We start from the raw sequence: 22503 nt of genomic DNA, 5'->3' as shown, positions 1-22503 counted from the left end.
CGTTCTTCCCCTTCGAATTCTTTCTTCACTCATACCTCTATTTGGTGAATGGTTACCTGTGTCGGCACATCAACACAAAGTCCTGTGAGTTCACCTCATGTGTGCCACATGTCCCGCCCACACTGGACTCCCTCAGCCTCTGCCACAACTGTCTCTTTCCCCAGCGTGCCTACAGCAGCCTTCTTTCCAGCTGATGTTTCCTCAGTTCTTGTCTGTTCTCCACTCCCCACCTCAGTGAACCTTGAAGTAGATGAGTTCCTCACCTCAAAGCACCTCAGCATCTCTCCCACCTCATAAGACTCTGGATTTTTTGTGGCCCGCTAGCAGCTAGGTCACTTCCAGCTGCACGCTTTCTGCCTCAGTTCCTCAGGCATATTAGTAATCTCAAGACCTTCACAAACGGGCCTGGAGCTTAGGGTTGCTCTCCCCAACCCACTTTTGCCCACTTCAGCTCCCCTGGTAGATGTGTTTGGAACATCACTCCTCCCAACCCTGGGTGAGCTTCCTGATCTCCTGCCTTTCAGGGCCCACGTAGATGCCATTTGTGTTTTTGTGTCACTTGAAGCTTATTAACTAGTAGACATCATGTTTAGAGATTAACATGTGCCAGCAACATTGTGTGTCCTCAATGAGCTTTTTATAGAATGCCTTTTTTAATCATTAAATTTTCTGTGCCTTTTGTCTACACTGACTTGATTTTCTTAAATAAAAGTAGATAAGTCTGATCAGAAAGATTAACGTATTATCATGGGAAAAATAAACTCTTGGGAACTATGACTTTCAGATCATTCTGGGATATATTGTTGCTGCACTTTTATCTCCTCTTTAAATAAGAGTGAAGGAATCCTGGTGCAAAGGCCCACAGACAAAGTTACAAACTACAGCACCATTTACTCTTACTGATTCGTGGAATGTGGGTAGTCCACATGATGGTACTTCAGAAACATAGTGTGTGTAAAAGAACTCCAGGGTTCACATCTTCCATATAATTTCTGCCTGCCCATGTTCTTTCAATGTGAGAGGGTCTGGGACAGTCAGTGCTGTTTCAGCATATTTCCTGGAGTATTGTTCTCAGAGGGTATTTTAGAGAAAACTTTCCCTCTCTGCACACACACATAAGAAAGTGTTATGTTCTTCAATGCTCTCAGAAATCACCATTTGGTTAATGTGTTGCAGGTTTTTATAATTTTTTTTTTGCAGTCACCCTGCCACTGTTAAAATACCTATGAATACCCTATATAACATGCTTTTGAAAACATTTGACCAGGTAATATATACAACGAATTTAATTTTCTATAGATATGACACCAGTGTATAGAATATGTTGAGGGAATACCACTATTTTATCTCATGTTATTATAATGATAAAGTTGAAGGTTTGTGTTAGGAAAAATATTGTTGAACATTTTATAGGAAGAGTATCAGTGCTGACATTGGAAGAGGTCACTGAAATGACAAGATGTGTTATTACTGTTAGATGTGAGGTGCATGCCAAGGTGTACATTTTTCTGAACTAGTCATTGGTAATGTTGAGTTAGCATCACAGTTGTTCATTCAAACTAGAGGTCCTGTGGTGAGGAAGAACTGAGTAAATAAGTTCTGTTGGGAAATGGTAAGGAAAAAGTGTAAAGCCTTCGCACTAATGTTAAAAAGATCTGAGGCTATTTAAATATGCAGTTTTTTTTTTTATCCAATGCTAGCTATCAATAAACTTCAACTATAAAAAGGTGGAATTACTCTTGGTCCCCAAACAAACACTGGTTAAAAAAATTATATGCCTTATCTGTGAAGAAATATTGGTTTTCTTTTCTTTTAATATCTTCTATAAAATTTTGAACAGAACTGAAAAAGATTAACAGTCCTCTGATGTGTCCCTGAAGATAAAAGCATACAATGAAAGTATGTGTGACCAGCCAGTATTCATGGTGAATCAGGTGTCTCCCAAGTCCTTTCCACACTACAAATTTATTGTAAAGTTTATGTTCCATTATTGAGGGTCTGTACTATTGAACCTAAGTTATGATGTTTTTAACTGGAAGAAAATATTAGACCAAAAAGTCAACCTAGCCTCAAAACTCTTCATAAAGCAAATTTGTCTTGATCCATAAACAGGTTATGCTGAAGAATGTACTGCCTAGTGAGTTCCCATAATAAATTAGCTAAAGACAGTCCTATCTTTGTTCAGACTTACTGTTCTTGGCCTTTCAAATTATGACAAAACATATTTATCAAATGCTTTCTGGATGAGAAAATAACTAATGCTCCACATACCTAGCATCAGTGATATTCCCATCATCCACCATTCCTATGTTTGCCAGATCTGGAAGTTCTACAGCTAGTTCTGACCTGCTGTAAGGGGTTGATATTTTTGATTAATTTGCAAGATCAAAGTGAAGCAATAAAGACATAAATTGGAGCCTAACCTCATTGGTCAATAATTTATGTGCCCTCTCTGCTGACTCATGTCACAGCGTTTGAATACTGAAAGAATGCTTCCTTGACTTGTTGTGCCGTTGGCCCAGCAACCACTGCGATGATGACACATTTAAAAAATGTATTTTGCATTAGCATTTTTCCTCACTACAGTCTAATCATAAATCCTGTCAGTCTCAATCATCTACATGCTCTCACCCTGGCTGATTTCACATTGCCAAGTGAAGGTCTTTGAACAGAATAAGGGAGAGATGTGGAGCATCACACCCCAAACCTCTCTTTTTCAGTAGAGGAAATGGAAGATGCTACTTTATGTCCATCCTAGAACAATTTTGAGAATTCCATCTCTTTGAAGCTGACTTAGCTTGTAAACATATTAAATACTCAGAGAATAACTTTTCCCAAATTTATAGACTGCAAAGCTCTCTTTTTCATGAAATTTTTTGCTGCTGTTGTTTTTTTGTTTGTTTGTTTGTTGTTTTTTGTTTGTTTGTTTTGTTTTTGTTTTTCAAGACAGGGTTTCCCCATGTAGTTTTTGGTGCCTGTCCTGGATCTTGCTCTGTAGACCAGTCTGGCCTCAAACGTACAGAGATCTGCCTGGCTCTGCTTCCTGAGTGCTGAGATTAAAGGCCTGCGCCACACCACTGCCGCCCGGCCATGAAATGTTTTTAGCCATTGAACACCATTTGGAGAATACAAAACCTAACACACACAGGGTCTGAATCATTCTCTCTGTGTTCTCTGGGGATGGGTGGTTTTATGGTTATTTTGTGTCACATTTCCATCCATATTAGTGTTGACAGTCATGTGATCTCTTTAATAACAACCATAATAATGGCGTTATTTGACACTTTTTACTTATTTTGTGCTGCAAAGTGTTGTGAACGATTATGTGAATGGTTCACATAATTTTTAAATCTTATTTATTTTTATTCTATGTGTATTGGTGTTTTGCCTGCATGCATGTCTGTGTGAGGGTGAGGAATCCCCTGGAACTGGAGTTACAGACAGTGGTGAGCCACCATGTGGTTGCTGGGAATTGAACTCAGGTTCTCTGGAAGAGCAGTCAGTGCTCTTACCTGCTGAGTCATCTCTCTAGGCTTGAATTAATTCACTTAATATGCACAGCAATCTTTGAGGTAGGAAATATTTATATTGGTTACCTGACTGCTGGGACAAAATACCTAACAAGAACAACTTAGAGAAGGAAGTAAAAATACCTAACAAGAACAACTTAGAGAAGGAAGTAAGGGTCTATTTTAGTCGACAGTCTGAGGGAAGTCCGTCATGCAGGAGAAGGCCTGGCAGCAGGAAGGCCCGAGGCTGTGGAGACCGATGTGAGGCTCTTTGCTCACATCTGGACAGTAGGTAGCAGAGAGATGAATGCGGGCACTCAGCTCGCCTTCTCCTTTTGTTCTTTTTATTCCATACAGAACCCAGCCCGTGGGATGGCACCTCTTAAATTGGAGGGAGTGGGGAGAGAAGAGGCTTTCTCCTCCCAGTCAATCCTTAGAAATGCCCTCACAGACACATCCAAAAGTGTTCCTTTTTAATGCCCAAGACAGTCCTCTTTTTTTAAACGTTGAAATACCAATTGAATTTTAAGTTCAACTGTGGATATAGTAAGTTTCACAATTAACAAAATTAAAAGAAAATTTCTTTGTTCTTTGAAAATTCTACACACTTATATAATGTATATTGGTCATATTCCAAGGCATGTTTCAATATAATCAAATTTACCCACCATACTGTTACTACGTATAAGAAAACTGAGGGGCATGGAGAGATGGAGAGATGCTCAGTGGTGAACAGCTTTTGTTGCTCTTTCAGAGGACGTGAGTTTAGTTCCCAGCACCCATGTCAGGCAACTCAGAACCACCTTTGACTCCAGTTCCAGGGGATCTGATGCCCTCTTTTAGACTCTGCATGTTCTTCTGTACACGGGGTGCACATACATACACTCAGGTACTCACAGATACCTAAAGTTTCCTTTGAAATCTTTAGAAATTAAAAGAAAATGGAGGCAAAGGCAGTAAGTTCCAACGTTATTGAGCTGACACGTGCAGAGTCTGGCTTCAAAATTAATTACATGGCTGGAGAATCCATGTTCTTCCACACCTCCCTGTCCTGCTCTGCTGGGCAGGTTTCATCGCACCTACATTTTAAACCTCATTTTAAGTTCTTCCTTCTGATGAAATATTAGTTCTGTGGTCTGCACTTCAGGATTTTAGCCTTGGCCTAATAACTGGGTTCAGAAACGCTGTATGTAGGTGTGAGAAATGTCACCATAGGCATAATTCCCATTACTGTGCTGTTAAAATTTTTAATGGTAGTTAAGAGTTAATGTTTAATTTTGGAGTAAAGTAATACATATTTAAGGGCTAGGAGTGTGTCTCAGTGGTACAGCACTTGGCTAACATGCACAAGACCCTTGGTTCAAGCCTTAACTCAGCAAAGAAATAGAAAACCAAATATAAAGTAAGATGAATTTAATACAAAAATGACAATAATGACACTGGGTAGCTATCAACTGATGAACAACTCCTGTGAGACAAAGATTTTGATTGGCCACTAGAATGTCATCTGAATGAAGGTAGGGGCTTGACGAGGTGGTCCCTTGATATTTTATGAATTTGTGTCATGCCAGGCATGTATGAAACACACAGTAATATTTTGTTTATTTACGTGAGTTCATAGACATGTGATTTATACATCCCATTTCCTTCGATCCTCAGCCTTGTTCCATGTGGGAAATTTTTAACATCATTGTCAATATTTCCTTAACGTTTGATGTCTGGTGAGGCAGGAGTCATGTGAAGATGTCTGTTTCTCATGCTTCTGATCTTAATAGGTTGGTCAGTGAAGTAGCTATATGGCAAGACAGAAACATAGCAAAGTTTTTTTTACAAGCCTAATAGCAGGGAGCTGCTTGCATGTAGCATTCAGAGACTAACAGAGTTCTTTGGCATTACTTAAACTAGTCTCACACTTCACTAAAAAATACCTGGTCCTATTTTGGAAAATGTTAGAAGCCAGAAGAAGAGAGTGCAACCTTTCAATTCTAATTAATAGCCAATATAAGTGAAAACAGCTCAATTTTGATATATAAGTATTTGATTATTTGTAGCCCATGTTGGCCTTAACTCACTATGTGGTTAAGGCTGGCCTTGAACTGCTCCTCCTCCTATTTCTGCCTCCCAAGTGTTGAGATTACAGGCATGAAATCCCAGGCCCAGACAAGGAGTTATCCATCCATTTTGAATGTCATAATAACTCCTGAATTTTGCAGATGATATTACTAATGATATTTGCTGAGCTGTTCCCACTACATGTGAAACCTGCCAGATTCTACCACTCCATTTCATTCTCATGCATTCTAGATGAAGTCAGTGGGTAGTTAAATTAAGTGGCTACTATTACATTTCTTAAGTATGGCTCTCTAGCCATGCCCATTCATTTCAACTGCACCCACTTAACTAGATAATTAATACATACAGTGTTTTGACAGTGACAGGTTAATTATGTTAAAAACAAGTATATTTTAAACACACTGAAAGCAAATTTCTCAGATAAATGTTCTAAATTCAATTCTACTCGAAATAGCACAGTGGGGAGATGTGCCTATATGATTTCAAGTAGAGTGAAGGAGAAGAGCTAGAGATGAATAACGCGGAGTGATGACTACTACAGTGTATGTTAACTTGATAGAATTATGAAATTCCGTCCCATAGTTGGAAGGGATCTCAAGGGACAATCTGGAGCCATGCCCAGCCTCCAGGCAGCATCATTATCCTCCTTTCCAGATGAGGCAAGAAGACCCAGGAAGGTTATGCAATCTGCCCGAGGCCAATAGCTGACAGGTAGGTAAGAAGGTACCACAAGAAAGCCTTGCAGCCTCTCTAGCATCAGCCTTTTCCTTTGTATGCAGAAAGCATTCAGAATCAGAATGAATTGAAAATAGAACTTAGAAGTAACACATGCACTCATGGAACCTGATCCAGTGTTTCCTCTGGGAGGTTCTTTTCAGAAAGCCTTTTATCCTCAAGAAGTCAAGGACTCTGTGAGCACTTTTGTTGTTGTTTGTTTGTAACCAGTGTTCAACTCTTTTTCTCCTCTAATGGCATATCAGTGTGGAAAACCACAAAATCCCAGTGGGACTGGCCGGAAAGTTTTCTAACTGCAATGAGTCTATTTGTGCATAGCTTAGCCCAGGGAACATGGAATACTTACGACAATGTAACAAGCCTAGTGAAGCAAGGCAAGCCCCAGGATCCATGATCACTGGAGGTCCAGTGATGCATGGTCAATGAATTGTCACATGAATGTGCTTTCAGGACAACTGGGAAGAGTCTGGGATTCTGAAATTCTCCCTTAAATGTGTGGAGTGTATATGAAAGGGTATCAGTGGAAGCTGCATCTTGGAAGTCCCCCCAAATACCCATGTAGTCAAGGCCCAGTTCCCAGTCTACAGCACCAGTAAGAAGTGTCTGTGTGTGGGGCTCAGCTAGAAAAAGTTAGGTTTTGGGGGGATTGACTTTGGAAAGAGTATTTGACCCCGGTCTGTGCCTTTATTTGTGCTTCCTGGCCCCCTGAAGTGAACAGGCTTCTTTATTGTGTGCTCCCATCAAGATGGACTGGGTTGTCATCACAGGCCGAGAACAACAGGAACAGGAACCACACAGTATAACCTCTGAGAGACTTAGCTAAATAAACCTTCCCTTTTCTAAGTTGATTATCTCAGGCGCTTCGCCATAGTAACTGAAAATGGATGAATACCACATTATATTCTGATGAGTGCTTAGGGTGTGCACTTACCAGCTCCAGCCTTCCTTTGTTTCTAGCCCCTCTTCTTGCTCTCTAATAACCACTCTTCTGCATTTAGGCCATCAAGGGCTTAGTCCTTTCTCACAGGAGAGCTTTAATTTAATGTCTTCTCTCCACTTAGGGACACCAGAGTGCAACCAAAGGAAAGTAATGTCACTTCAATTTATTAAAAACATGTGCATTATTTTGGTTAAGTAATATCATCTAAATAAATCTGACCATCCCCGTGGCTTCTCTCTGCAGGGACTCACATCTACATCTAGAGAAACATTCAAAACAATTGAGAAGCAATTTAATTCTTCAGTTCACTGGAAAAATGCAAAGAAAATATTAATATTAACTATTTCAGTATTTCCGTTTCAAAACCACTCTGAAGATCTTTCCTTCCACGACTCTCATAAATGTGGTCTCTCTGGTTGGATTTTATTCCTCCCTCATCTGCCTCCCAACTTAGCTCTTTAGCTTGCCTGGCAGATTCTTCTGTTGATTGCAGAATCCCCTTTGGCTGAAGTCTGTAGAGCAGAGGGTGTGATTCTAAAACCAATTCAGGGGGCAAGAAGATGTTCCCTCAAAACAAACAAACAAACAAAAAACAAAAACGGGCAGAAGTGATGGTTTCATTCTTAGCAGGAGATAAATATTTCACTGTGTACCTTGTAGGTAGGTGTTCTCGACACTTTGCTTGAAGGCTTCAGTTATGGGTGTTTGCAGGTGTGAATTGCCTTTAATTCTCAGACAGCATGAGAGTGGGGGAGTTCTATGTTTATAGTCAGATGGTTTCCAGTGCTCTTTGGGGAATCAACTGTTCTAGCCTATCGAAATTGCTTCTCATGCCATAAGAAGGGTTAATGACGACTTTCCAAATACACCTAAACTGAACTCAGTTCAGGCTAACGATACAACCCGACAATCTTCCTGGTGAAAAAGGGCTGTAAGTAGATTTTTAAAGCATAGTTTTATTTCCACTGAACCAACAGAAAGAGTGATGCCTGCAGTCTGGAGCGGGTGTTCCATGCAACTTCTGCATGAGCAGCAGTTGGGACTCATGTGCAGTATTATTAATTCAGGAGTCAGTAATTATCTTTTTAATAAGTGTGCTTATTAATATTATGCTATTGGTAATTTAGCTCAATTACAATGACGCTGTGTGGTTCAGCATATGAATGTGTAAGCCAGAAACTATTATACAAAGATACACTTAAAATTTTACAAGATTAAGCCAAACTAAAAATCATTGAGAGAGAGAGAGAGAGAGAGAGAGAGAGAGAGAGAGAGAGAGAGAGGAGAAAGAGAGAGGAGAGAGGGAGACTGTGTTAAAAATATAAAACTGTACAGTATCATCTGTGATTAATCAAAAACCATCATTTTAAGCTCCATTTCATTCTAAAGAATATGTATGATGGAATTTTTAGTGTAAAAGTCACATTGGCCACTAAACTCATTTTACAGATGTTTTAAACAAAACCTACTTAACAATGCTTGGAGTTCAGTAGATTTAGTACATTTCCAATAATTCTGAGGCTGTGTACATCTAGTTTTTTAACCAGGCAGCAGTCCAGACAAACTATAAGTTAATGCTGAGCTGTAATATTTTGCACAAATAATTTTGGTTTTACAATCATAGGTAAGGTTGTACAGGTGGTGTGTGTGTGTGTGTGTGTGTGTGTGTGTGTGTGTGTGTGTGTATCAGGGAGGGAGGAGGTCAAAACAATATCCTTATACTCAAGATATAGCTGAGAAAGATCTTGAACTCCTAATTCAGCCTCCCGAGTGGTGGGAGTCAAGCAGAAATCGCCACAATCAACCTTGTACATTTGTTTTTAAAAATCTAACATTCATGTATCCATGAAAATACATTACAAACTTTTCCCGAAGAACTCTGGCAAGTTTCAAATTTTGGATGCAGAATTTTTTTCTTGTAAAGTGCAGTTGTTGACATAGTGATTGTCTACATTCAGGAGAGAAGCTCTTGGTTACATTGGCAGTTTTGATCTGGGATTAATCTAGATTTCCTGGATGTAATTCCCATAAGAATGGATGAATGTGTACATTCATTTGACAGACAGAGTCGCTCAGTTTTCTAAGAGCTGTTCACAGGGAATTGAACGGGAAATCAGAGAAGTCTATGCAGATAAAGGCAGCCATGTGGAATCCTCCTGGGGCTGTTGTGAGAGTCGGCTGTGAGTGAGGCTTTTTCACTCTCTCATCTCAGCTTTGCATTCTGTGCTTCTGGGAGAGCAGTCAGCATCCTCAACATGAGGAAAAAAGATTATTGGAAAGCAATGCCTGCCAGAGCATGAATGGATCAAACTGACAAAAACTGGGGCCCCATGTGTCTAGGATAGTTAATTTTATGTGTCAATTTGGCAAGGCCACAGTTACCAAAATTTTTGGGTCAAATATTACTGTAGATATTTTTAGGGGTGATTTTTTTAAAGATGAGTCTAATATTTACATTGGTAGACTTTGAATAAATGTACCCTTCCTGTTGTGAATAGACATCATTCAGTCAGTTGGAAGTCTTAGTAGAAAAGATCGATCTCCCTGGAAGATGGACAGATTTTACCAACAGATAGTCCCAGAACTTTTACAACTCTTCCCAGGTCTCTAGCCTGCGCTACAGATTTTAAACTCTTCAAACTGCCCCCAGTTGTGTGAGCTGAGTCCTTAAAATAACAAATCTTGTTGGTTTTGTTTCTCTGGAGAACCCTGACTAGGACTGTGCATAATTGGCCATACTGAGTAAGGGAAAGTGTGAAAACTCTAAGTTACAAATAAACAAACACGTGTGTTTGAGACATCACTTAACAACAGATAGGCCACAGTGGAGGCTCAAACCCTGGTTGAAACCTTATAGGGTATTAGAACTACCCTGATACATAGGTCCAAGATTCTAACTTAGCAGGTCTGAGTCTCCAAACAATGTTTAAAGAGTTCATCAGCTCCCAGATAATGCTATCTACAGCCATATCTGGTAATTATTGGGTAAAACAATGCCCCCCCCCTTAGGACTGTACATAGAGCAATCAATGCTCCTCTGGCCTAAAGAGATAAACTTACTGCATAGTAATCTAGTGAAAGAGCTTTACACAAGAAAAGTACTATTTGGATCTTTGTAAGGAACACCAATGTGTAGGATTGTGTAGGATTGTGTCTTCATTATATTCTTATTTAAAAACACTTATTAAACAAATATTATGTTCCAGTTCATAGACTAGGGTCTGAATGGCAATAATTTTAATAAGATTTGGTGTCTAGATTTTAAGGGCTTAAAGACAGAGGCATAAACATATACTTTAAAAATACCACAATAGAAGCAGACAAGGTTATTTTTACCTGAATATTTAGTGAATTTTTAGGTGCTTGAGTCATATGTATGTGGTGCTTGAAATCCCTTTATACAAACTTTCTAAGGTAAATATTAGCTTCCAGCTAAAATAATTATAGAATTAAGATCTGAATTCATACAATCTGACATTGACACCTGTCCTCTTAAATATCTAATATATGATCATACACATAATCTTGGGTTACAGTAATCCCAGAAATCATGAAACCTTAAAAAATGTTTGGTAGAGAATGTCACTGGTATGCCCTCCCCAACAAAACAAAACAACAAAAAGGATTAACTTTTAAGCAGGACCCCCTCCTCCTTTTTTTTCTTTCCCATGGTGTTAGGGCACTAAGTACGGTGTCTGAGAATCACCAAAGGGCCATTGACATTTTTGGCATTAGGATATTAAGTTGCAAAAATGATTCAGGGGGAAACCCTCTTTCACCGCGTTAGAACTGCATTGCAGGTGCAGTGGGAGGCATTAAGGAGGAGTGCATGCCACAGTTGCAAAAGACTATGGAGGTAATTTCATCTAAAGCTCTTGCTCCAAGAGGAGGGGGCTGATGGTCGAGGAGACAGTGTATGGGTGAAGACGGCTCACCGAGTAAGCAGTGGAATTGAAAGAAACCTCAAACTTACTGTATTCTAACAACTGCTTGCCCACGTGGTAGACCCTCTAGTGGTCATTTTGATCATCCAACCCACCTTCTTCATCAAAATTACGGATACGATTGACCTATTGGGTCAGGAATCTGTCTGATTTCATAAATTAGGAAAAAGAGATCAATTGACACAATAAGAAAGGCACTTTAGAGTGATAACTACTCACTACAGAGAGAAATCTTAATTTTTAATAACTTAAGAGGGTAGGGATTAGGATAGTGTTTGACTTCTCATTCACATCAAGTGCAAGCTGAAGAGGGAGGAGCTTCCTGGTAGACGCTGAAGGGGGAGGAGCTTCCTGGTAGGGGTTGTGCTGTGTACAGAACAAGTTTCTTTGAGTTTTTGTTTCCCGACCAACTTCTTCCAAGGTCCTAATCTTCATCATCCTGGCAGCAGATGGAAAGAGTAGATAGAAGTGTGCTTGTGCTTGTGGGTGGGTGGGGTTAGATGCTTATGAACCAGCCCTTGAAGTAGAAGCCGGAATGGAGCTACATGTTTGCATTAATAAGACACATGATCCCTATATGTACTTAGACGGAAAAAAAAAAAACAAAAAAAACGGATTTGCTTAACCAGAAATATCTGCTACACGAAGGGAACAAATCAGCACAGCGCAAGAAAACTGAGAGGGTACACTGGGAGAGAGAGAAAATACAGACATTCTCGATGACTATCTAGGCTCTGCTGCCAGCCCTTTTCTAGACACCACAGCATTGCTGCAAATGGGTTCCCTGTGATATCCTGGATCTTCTGATTCTGGAGCCAGCTGATGTTAGATTCTGTCATTCACAGCCAAGATAGTCCTAACAAATATTCACTCAAATTCTAGGGAGATTTTTAACAAGTTTGGAGAATGCCCATGTGATAGATCTCAAACGTGGGACAAATGGCTAGCTGATGTGCTTATTTAACATATCCCCCTATATTTCTCCAGCCCAGGAGTTGGGCTTCCCTTCCCCCAGATGTCCTTCCCTATATAATCCAGCCATTTTGGTTACTCAACCCCCCTTTTTTATTTAAAAAAAATTTAATTCATTTTGCACACCAACCACAGATCCCCTCTCATCTCTCTTCCTGCTCCCCCTCCCACCTTTCCATCCCCTCCTCCAAAAAGGTGGGGGAAGAGCAAAGCCTGGTATATTCGGTTGAGGCAGGACCAAGTCCCTTCCCCCTGCATCAAGGGTGAGCAAGGTGTCTGACCATAGGCAATGAGATCTAGAAAGCCAGCTCACGCACCAGGGATAGATCCTGATCACACTGCCAGGGGCCCCTCAAGCAGACCCAGCTATACAACCATCTCCTGTATGCAGAGGGTCTATTGTGGTCTCAGGCAGGTTCCACAGCTGTTGGTCTGAAGTTTGTAAGTTCCTATGAGCTTGGTTCAGTTGTCTCTGTAGGTCTCCCATCATGATCTTGATGTCCTTGCTCACAGAATCCCTCTTCCCTCTCTTCGACTGGGCTCCTGGAGCTTGGCCTGGTGCTTGGTTGTGCATCTCTGCATCTGCTTCCACCAGTTACTGGATGAAGGCTCTATGATGACAGTTAGGATATTCACCAATCTGATTACCAGGGTAGGCCATTTCAGGCACCGTCACCACTATTGTTAGTAATCTAATCTTGGGTCATCCTTGTGGATTCCTGGGAATTTCCCCAGCACCAGGTTTCTCCCTTACCCATAATGTCTCCCTCTATTAAGATATCTCTTTCATTGCTCTCCCACTCCATCCCTTTCCCAGCTCCACCATCCCATTCCCTCATTTTCTCATCCTGCATCCCCTCCCCTCTATTGCCCCCCTAGCCCCAATTTACTAATGGAGATCTCCTCTGTTTCCCCTTCCCAAGGTGATTCATGTGTCCCTCTTAGGGTCCTCCTTGTTTCCTAGCTTCTTCGGAGCTGTGGTCAACCCTTTTGTGTGTGTGTGTGTGTGTGTGTGTGTGTGTGTCTACCTTTTACTCTCCTGACTCTCCCCTTCCCCCTCCCCCCTCTTCTCACATGGCCTGGTTCAGAGTCATGTTCACTCAGGGCTCTCCCCGATGTTCCTACCTCTGGCTATGCTCTCCTTCACATCCACAATAAACCTTTTCCTCCACCATACCTAGGAGCAGCCATCTCCTTCCTTTTATTTCTTTTTTCAGTTCATCTGGTGCCAGAACCCGAGAATGGCATAAAGAAGGTCCCTCCCAAGGAACTCAGCTGCTCCAAACCAAGCTGCTGACCTGACTCTTCTAAGGCATGTACAGATCATTTGTTTCTGCTGGCTCCTGCCATCCATCAAATTGGATCTCAAATTTTAAAGTCCACCTTCTCAGTTACTTCTCCCTCCTCATTCTCTAGCCATTCTTTCCTTTTTATTCCTTTTTTCCATTCAGTGTATTCTCAGAAAGTCCCATACCCATTTCTGTGAATGCACTTGGAGTTTCACTGGCCTGTATAGATTTCCGTGTTGACATTGGCATCCCAGAGAGTAGTATTTTGCTCTAAACCCCTTCATACAGATGCTGCAGCTGGAGTCAGCATAAAAAGGGCAAACCAAGACGGCATGAGCAGGCTGGTTATTATATCACACACACTGATTTATAGGTTCTGTCTGCCTTTACCTAAATGTCTAGTTATTTCACAGCTGTCATGAATCAGCCCGATAGAGGATTAAGAGCTAGTGGGGATGAGAAGGGGGGAAGTAGGTGAAAAAAACCCTTTCTCTACAACGGAGGAACAAGTTGAGTCAGGTTTCCTGTGGTGATTTCTGTGTTCTGATGCTTCTTAAAGGGAAGCATTGTTTAACTGAAAGATGAAGCAGCTTTCATAGACCACTGGGCAGTGTTCATGTTCACCCTGTCAGTGAGGGAGGAAGTGCATATAGGTTAGTATGCACTGAACAGCCTCCCTCCAAATATTTTTAACCATTACCTTCGGACTCAATTAGTTTTGTATCTTCACTGTCCCTTGGTGACTTTTAAAACAGAAACCAGTCTGCTTAATATGTTCACACATTGTCTTGTTAATGACACCTCGGGAGAAAGAAGTGTGGAATGCTTCAACAATGAGGTAATGTTTGCGCTGCACCTGGAGTGAGGTAAGCTCACCAGAAGGCAAGAAGGAGGAAATGGATTTGGAAAGCTGTATCAATCTGTGTGAAAACACAGAAGGGAAAGTGAGACATTGGTGGGGAGGATCATGTGGGAAGGTTAGAGTGTTAATTTGGGGTAGGGCTTGGTTGCCTGGCTAAGGTGTTATTGGTGCTTGGGGGCATGAAGAAGACTTTGAAAGTCATTGGAAAGGCTGACCTGATCACATTTTGTTTTGTTTGAGGAAGGTAATTCTGGCAATGGCTCAGAGGATGAATATAAGTTCAACCTAGTGTGAGGATGACAAGCTTGACAGTTTTGCAAGAGCAAAGATACAAAATAAGTGGGAATAATGAAAAATTGTCAGATAAAGAGAACATCAGAGACAAAATTAGCCATAAATCCCGAAATGAGTATTGGCATGGATGTGCAACTTGAAGTGACTTGAAGGAATTGAGGAAGAGGAACTGAGACTAGACTGGTATGTGTCAAAGAAAGTTATAGTGTGTTCTGTCATGAGCACAGACACAAATAAACTTCTGTTAAATTTAATTTGACTCCATTATTTGAACCTGATGGTCTCTTTTAACTTAACATACCATTATACTAACATGTTAAAAACAAAGAAGCTACCTGAAATTGTCATGCCCTCTGGAATTTCAGTTATAAAATTAGAAATAAAATGGAGTAGAATAATCTCAGTATTTCATTTTGTTGCAGAAAGAGGTATTTTTGATAATTCTTCTATCTGCAGTGATATATATGTACCTGGAAGGCAGTTTCCAGTGGGACATGTGTTTATTATGTCATCTACTCTTTGGGGGCTCAACAGGAAAAGCTGACACTAGATTTGGAGGAATTTTGTACAGAAAGAATTTGTTAAAATGAACTATCACATGAATTTAACATTCAACTTGAATATAATTTAGCACATTGCCCAGAATATTCCATATTCTGCTCAAGTTAAAACTCTAGCTGGCCTCTGGGCCTAGTGATACATATCTTTAATTCCAACAATTGGGAAACAGAAACAGATAGATCTCTGAGAGTCTGAGACCAGCTTGGTCTACATAGTGAGTCCCAGGCCAATCAGGGCTTCATTTTAAGATCTCATCTCAAACTAACCAACAAACCAACCAACCAAGACACACACACACACACACACACACACACACACACACACACACACATGCCACATCATCACCAACGTCAAAACAAAACAAAAAACCCTTCCAGTTGGTAACAACTTTGAGGAAAACTAGTTGAACAGAATAATGTCCTAATTTCAATGCAATGATGAACTTATTAAATAAATGAACATTTATAGAAAAACTTTGTTATAAAAAAAAGGTAATTTATCTAGAGGAGCCAAACAAAGGGCGCCATGAATACTTTCAAATATGGCAGCTGTGTTGGAATTTGCTTTGGGCCATTACCAGCTCCCAAATAAGGACACAGAGACTTATTATTAATTATGAATCTCAACCTTAGCTTCAGTTTGTTTCACTAGCTCTTATAACTTAATTTAACCTGTTTCTATTCATCTACGTTTTGCTTTGGGGCTTTTTACCTTCTTTCATTCTGTATGTCCTACTTCCCTGCCTCCTCCATGTCTGTCTGTCTGGTCCCTGGTGTCTCCTGGTGTCTTCTATTCTTTCTTCCCCAAACCTCAGCCTAAATTCCTTTCCTACTTATTCTCCTTGCCTGGAAGTCCTGCCTATAACTCCTCCCTTGCTATTATTGGCCATTCAGCTTTTCATTAGACCAATCAGGTAACTTAGGCAGGCAAAGTAAAACAGCAACACATCTTCACATAATCGGACATATTTGCATAGTTAAACAAATATTCCACAATATAAACAAATGCCACACCTCTTTGTTTAGTTAAACAAACACTCCTAAACAAGTCATTGATAGTTCTATATCCTGGCTCTGTCTAGGAGATTTTCCCCAAAGCTGGTACAGCTGAGAAGGTAAAAAGTAAAGTCCATATTGGGAAAAAAATGTAAAAAAGCAAAAGTTTTGCCAGGTGTGGAGGCACATACCTTTGATCCCAGGACTTTGTGCCACTCCAGGAAAGTCACATAGTAAGACTTTGTATAAAAAAAAACAAAAAACAAAAAACAAAAATAAAAACAATCAAACAAAATCCCAAAAACAAAACAAGGAGAAAACAAACTAAAAGCAAAGGCTTTTATCCAGACTATTTAAAAAATTAGTACAAATGGTCCCATGTCCAGTGGATCACACAGATCTTCCCCTCCAAATTTCCTTACCTTTTTTCATCCCATTATCCCAACCTCTGACTCTAGCAGGCATTTCCTGGAAACCTGCAGGCCACTCCAGATAGGGAAGCAGGTGGGATAACTACAGATCTTCACCTCTTCCTCCCCTCTCTCCAAAATTCATACCCCCAAGTCTCATCCCCAGCTTTGTAGCAGACTACCTGCTGCAGCCTTCTACCTCCACTTACCCCATCCAAGAAAACACAAAGAATAAATAATCCCAGACCAGCAAATCAAAAGAGGGGAAACACACACACACACACACACACACACACACACACACACACACACCAGCAAAATAACAGGAATTAACAATCACTGCTCATTGATATCTCTCAATGCCAATGGTCTCAATTCCCCAATAAAGACCTAGACTAACAGAATGGATGAGAAGATAGGATTTATACTTCTGCTGTATCCTAGAAACATACCTTAACATCAAGGTTAGACATCACCTCAGAGTAAAAGGATGGAAAATGCATTCCAAGCAAATGGCTCTTAAGAACTACAAACCAATTTTCTTTAAGAAAGATGCAAAAAATTAAAAAAAAACCTTAAACTTGGAATCCAAGAAGACATCAAAAAGATCATTCACTATGATCAATTAGGGTTAATTCCATAGATGCAGTGATGGTTCAAAGCCCAAACTAGACATCTCTTGTGATCAAATGAAACCTTCAGTGCCAGGAATTGGATACATCTAATTGAGCTGTTGGCCAAAGGGTATCTCACTGAACTCCCAATCAATCCAGGCTGTTGCCAAGACTGTAGGTTGCTCTTCACAAACTGACAGCAAAGTCCCATTGTTGAAGATAACACCTACACAACAGATTGAATGGAGAAGGTGAGCTTGTGCCTCCGGGGAGCCTTTGCCCCTGTTCTAGCATCTTTGGTATAGGAAAGTACTCTGCACACTACCAAATGGAGAAATAGAAACACCAACCCAGCCAAAACCTTCTATCTACAATGATGTCCTGCCTGCAAGATATGCTAGTGCAATGATGGACAAAGATTGTGGGAGCAACAAACCAAAATCTGATTAGACTTAAGGCGCATTCCATGAAATGAAGCCTGTACCTGACATTGCTTGGGTGGTGAAGGACATGAGACTAGATAGTCCAGGAGCCTAGGGTAAACCAGACAAAAGAACATAGCAACAAAATGACTCCTAATGACACTCTGCTATACTCATAGATCAGTGCCTTGCTCAGCCATCAGCAGGGAAGCTTCCTCCCACAGCAGATGGGAACTACAGAGACCCACATCTAGACATTATGAAGAGGATAAGGGACCTTGAAACACTCAGCCCTAAATGAATGTCTCCATCTAATCACTCCCTTCAAGGCTCAGGGAATCTTGCAGAAGAGGCAGAAAGAGTCTAAGAGGCAGAGGAGAGGGAGGACACTGAAAAAACAAAATTCTTGAAATCAACATGATCAAAGCTCATGTAATCTCAGAGACTAAAGCAGCATGTACAGGGTCCTGTACAGTTCTGCACCAGATGGGGTCCCAGAGCTTAAAGAAGTGGGCACACGCTCCCATCCCTAACCCAGAAGCTACCTCCAATTGATAGTCACTTGCAAATAAAAATGTAGTTTTCCCCAGTGGAGTCTCTCATTTGGGAAACAAAATACTCTTAAGGGTAGGCTGCATTCTCAGCAATAGATGGCCAACAGAAATGAACTCAAAGGCATCCAAAGCATCGTTGGAAGTTCCTTGTCTCATAACGTCATGCCAGGGATTTTTTTTTGAATTCCATTTTTATCTTACAGATCCTTTGTGTATATATTATGGTTTAGTGTTTCTATGGGGTTCATGAGTGTGTGAACAAATGCATCTCTGCATCTTTGTCTGTTTCATGTTCCTTTGTGTGTGTGTGTGTGTGTGTGTGTGTGTGTGTGTGTGTGTGTGTAGTCTTTCCCTTTTTATTTGGTCCTATTTGGATGTATTAGTTTTTCTTTTACCTCATCTCATCTTATTTTATTATTATCCGTTAGAGATTTGTTTGTTTTGCAATGAGAAACAGAAAGGGAATGGATCCAGATGGGAGGAGAAATGGGGAGGAACTGGGAGGAGTAGAGTGGGGGGAAACGATATTCAGGGTATAGTTGGGAAAAGAAAGCTATTTTCAATAAAAGTGAAAAAAACTAGCACTAATGCATAATAAAAAGATTAAAAAGTAAATCCCAGTTTAAAAAAAAAATAGGCAAAAGACCTCTGTTGCACCATAGAGGATACATGAATGGTTAGTAGGGACAAGAAAAAAAAATGTGTAAATGAAAACCATAATGACTCCATCTCATGCTAACTAAAGCAGTGAAAATTCAAGTTCAACCATGCTGATCAACAGAAGGCAGAACTAGTGGGTCATCTACCCTGACAGAAATAAACAGCGGCATCTCTGCACAAGAAAGGGCGTAGCCACTCATTCTTAACAGTTTCAGACTGGAAGCAACACAGTGGCTGGGCATGGTTATTGGTGTGTGTGCAAAAGGGGAATACTAACTAGTGATAAAAGAACAAGAGAGAACACAACAGTATGGCTGAATCTACGTTATGTAGAGGAGAGAAGTCAGACATGAAAAAATATGTGCCATGTGACTATCAGCTAGACTCTGATGGATGGTTGGAGGATGGAGGTCATAGAAGGAGAAACCGTGGGGTTTTCTGTGATAACAGAACTATTCTGTCATAAACTTTATTTTGTTTGGACAACTGTTAAATAAGTATGTATGTTTGCCAAAACTCAATGAATTATATGGATATGTAGATTTTATTATGCATTTGCCTTGACCCAAGTCAAAAGCATATATATTAGGTAGTTCGGATTTGATTTAGATGATTTAATAAAGTATATAGATTTGCTTCCTCCCTCCCAAGTGAACCCCTCACCAGCATTATTATCATGGTCAGCAGCAGATGCTGTTGCATAGGCTCTATTCCAAATCAGCTAAATCAAAATTTCTAGGACTGAACTCCAGGGATTGGCATCTTCCCAAAAATCTTGATGATTCTAATGTGCAGCCTAAATGGAACCACAAATGTAAAATATCAGCTGACTAAGAATAAAATTAACTATACAACATGGAGGCAAGTCAGGATGAAGGACATACATGTCTATAAATTAATGTAATTGCGGTCATGGATAAAATGTTTGCACTGTCCCTAAACTCCTAAATTCACTCTAGAGACAGGGCCACTAGAAAAGGTGGTAAAGATTAAATGAAAACATAAGAGTGTGCCATAATCCAGTAAGAACAGCGCCCCTGTAAAAAGGGGAAGACCTTTTATCCTTCTCCCTTCTCTGCCTCCTCTCCCATTCCTTCTTCCTCCCCATCCCCTCTCCCACCATAAGAGTACTAAAATAAGGAGGTGGCTAATGACAACTGGGAACAGCTCTCTCTCCAGATGCGGAACCAGCGTGTCTTATTTAAGTCACTGAGACTATGGACTTCATTAAGGCAGCTGGATTATACTAATATCGCTGGCATTCTTGGATGATTTGTCAATTAGAAGGCAGTATTACTATTAAACTACATTAGATTTTGTATGCCATCTTGGAGAATTCACACTTCTACTAACCAAATAAATGTGTTTTATTTTTGAATTATAGCTAAGTATAATTTTAATTTATAAGAGGTAAGTGACTCACAGGATGATAATCAAGTAATAAAGCACATTACTATGTTTACTCTAGTGGTGCCAACATTCAATGTTCAGCTGTGTTTCCAGGTGTTTTTGAATACAACAGAAACATGTTCAGAACTGTATGGCAGTGATGCTTCAGCAGTTAAATATGATTTTATTAGTAACAATAAGAACAAAATAGATTTTATTACTTTTTGGAACAAAATCAATTTTTCTTGGATCTTGGAAACTTAGGTTAGCTTTTCTTTCCAAAATATTTTTTTTTGTATTTTTTAATTTTATAATTTAATTTAATTTTACAAACCAGCCATGGATTCCCCTGTCATCCCTCCTCCTGACCCCCCACCCTCTCCCCAGACCACCCCCATTCCCATCTCCTCCAGTGCAAAGATTCCCCTGGGGATTCAGCTCAACCTGGTAGATTCAGTCCAGGCAGGTCCAGTCCCCTCCTCCCAGGCTGAGCAAAGTGTCCTTGTGTAGGCCCCAGGTTCCAAACAGCCAGCTCATGCACTAAGGACAGGTCCCCGTCCCACTGCCTGGGGGCCTTCCAAACAGTTCAAGCTAATCAACTGTCTCACTTATCCAGTTGGGGGCTCCTCAGCTATTGGTTCATAGTTCATGTGTTTCCACTAGTTTGGCTATTTGTCCCTGTGCTTTTTCCAATCATGGTCTCAACAATTCTCAATCATACAATCCCTCCCTCTTTCTCACCTATTAGACTCCTGGAGCTCCACCTGGGGCCTGGCTGTGGATTTCTGCATCTGCTTCCATCAGTCATTGGATGAGAGTTCTCACACGACAGTTAGGGTGTTTGGCCTTCAACTGAAGAATGGATAAATAAAATGTGGTACATATACAATGACATCATGAGGTTTGCAGGCAAATGGATGGATCTAGAAAAAATCATCCTGAATGAGGTAACCCAGACTCGGAAAGACAAACATGATATATACTCACTCATAGGAGGATACTAGATGTAAAACAAAGATGACTAGACTGCTACTCACAACTCCAGGGAAGCTACCTAGAAAACAGGACCCTAGGAAAGACACAGGGATCTCCCAATGACAGAGAAATGGATGAGATCTACATGAGCAACCTGGATGTGAGTGGGGGTAATGAAGGGCAAGGATTGAGGGAAAGAGAGCTTAGGGGTACAGGAGATCCCAGCTGGATCAGGAACAAACAGAAAAGGATAACAAGGAAAAAGAGACCATGATAAATGGAGACCCAATGGGAATAGGAAGAAGCTAAAATATTTTTTAATATTTATTTTTTTATTTGTGTGTGTGTGTGTGTGTGTGTGTGTGTGTGTGTGTGTGTATGGAGGAGTATATGCTATATGTGTATGAATTCCTTCAGAGGCCAGAAGAGGACATGAGATCCCCTGGAGCTGGAGTCAAAGGCAGGCCTGATGTGCCTGATGTGGGTGCGGGGAAGGAAGAGTCCTCTGGAAGAGTGGGAAAATCATCTTAACCCCTGAGTCATCTCTTCAGCCCCTAACTTTTCTTTTTAATGTGGAATAAATCGAAACCTATCAAAACCATCATTTTCCTCAATAAATCACATGCTAGTTAAGATTGGGGCTTATAGCATATTTCTTTGAACTGCCTTAAAACTTTTGAATGTTAGTAGACTGTGAGTCTTGGGACTCTGAGTCATAAATTAACTCAAGAGCATGATTGGTAGTGAGTACATTCCAATGGAAAGATTATGCTTTTGCAGTATTGGCTTATATAAAATATATTCACAATGTCATGACCATATAGCTAGGAAATCTCTCATAACACATTATTAGTTTTAGCATTGAGTTAGAAATGGAATATATTATTTAAAAATCAGTGTGATTTTTCTTTACTTTTCAAAAGGTATCCAATTTTCAAGGGGCTTAAATACTTAAAATAGAAACTTGAAAGCCAGTTCCTACTTGAAGGTTTGAAAATTACAGTTTTATTTTTACTTTATGAATTTATTACTGTATATTCAACACTCAAAAACTTAATAATTTTATATAGCTAAGACACTATCATAAGAGTTTTAGAAATTATATGAATGGAACAGATAACCTAGTGAGTATTTAATCTAGGAAAATAAATATACTATATAGATAGGTGGAATTATTTTAAGGTCTAAGTAAGAAAAAATTCTGTCCAAATGAGGAATCAGGAAATTTTCTACTTGGAAAAGAGAATTTGAGGATAGTGCTAGGACCTGGAGGCAATTTAGACGTACCATTTCATTGAGGGGAGT

Source organism: Onychomys torridus, chromosome 2 (genome assembly GCF_903995425.1).
Source record: "Onychomys torridus chromosome 2, mOncTor1.1, whole genome shotgun sequence".
In the NCBI taxonomy this organism is placed as follows: Eukaryota; Metazoa; Chordata; class Mammalia; order Rodentia; family Cricetidae; genus Onychomys; species Onychomys torridus.
The sequence above is the reverse complement of the archived record's forward strand: the minus strand, read 5'-3'. Positions refer to the sequence as shown.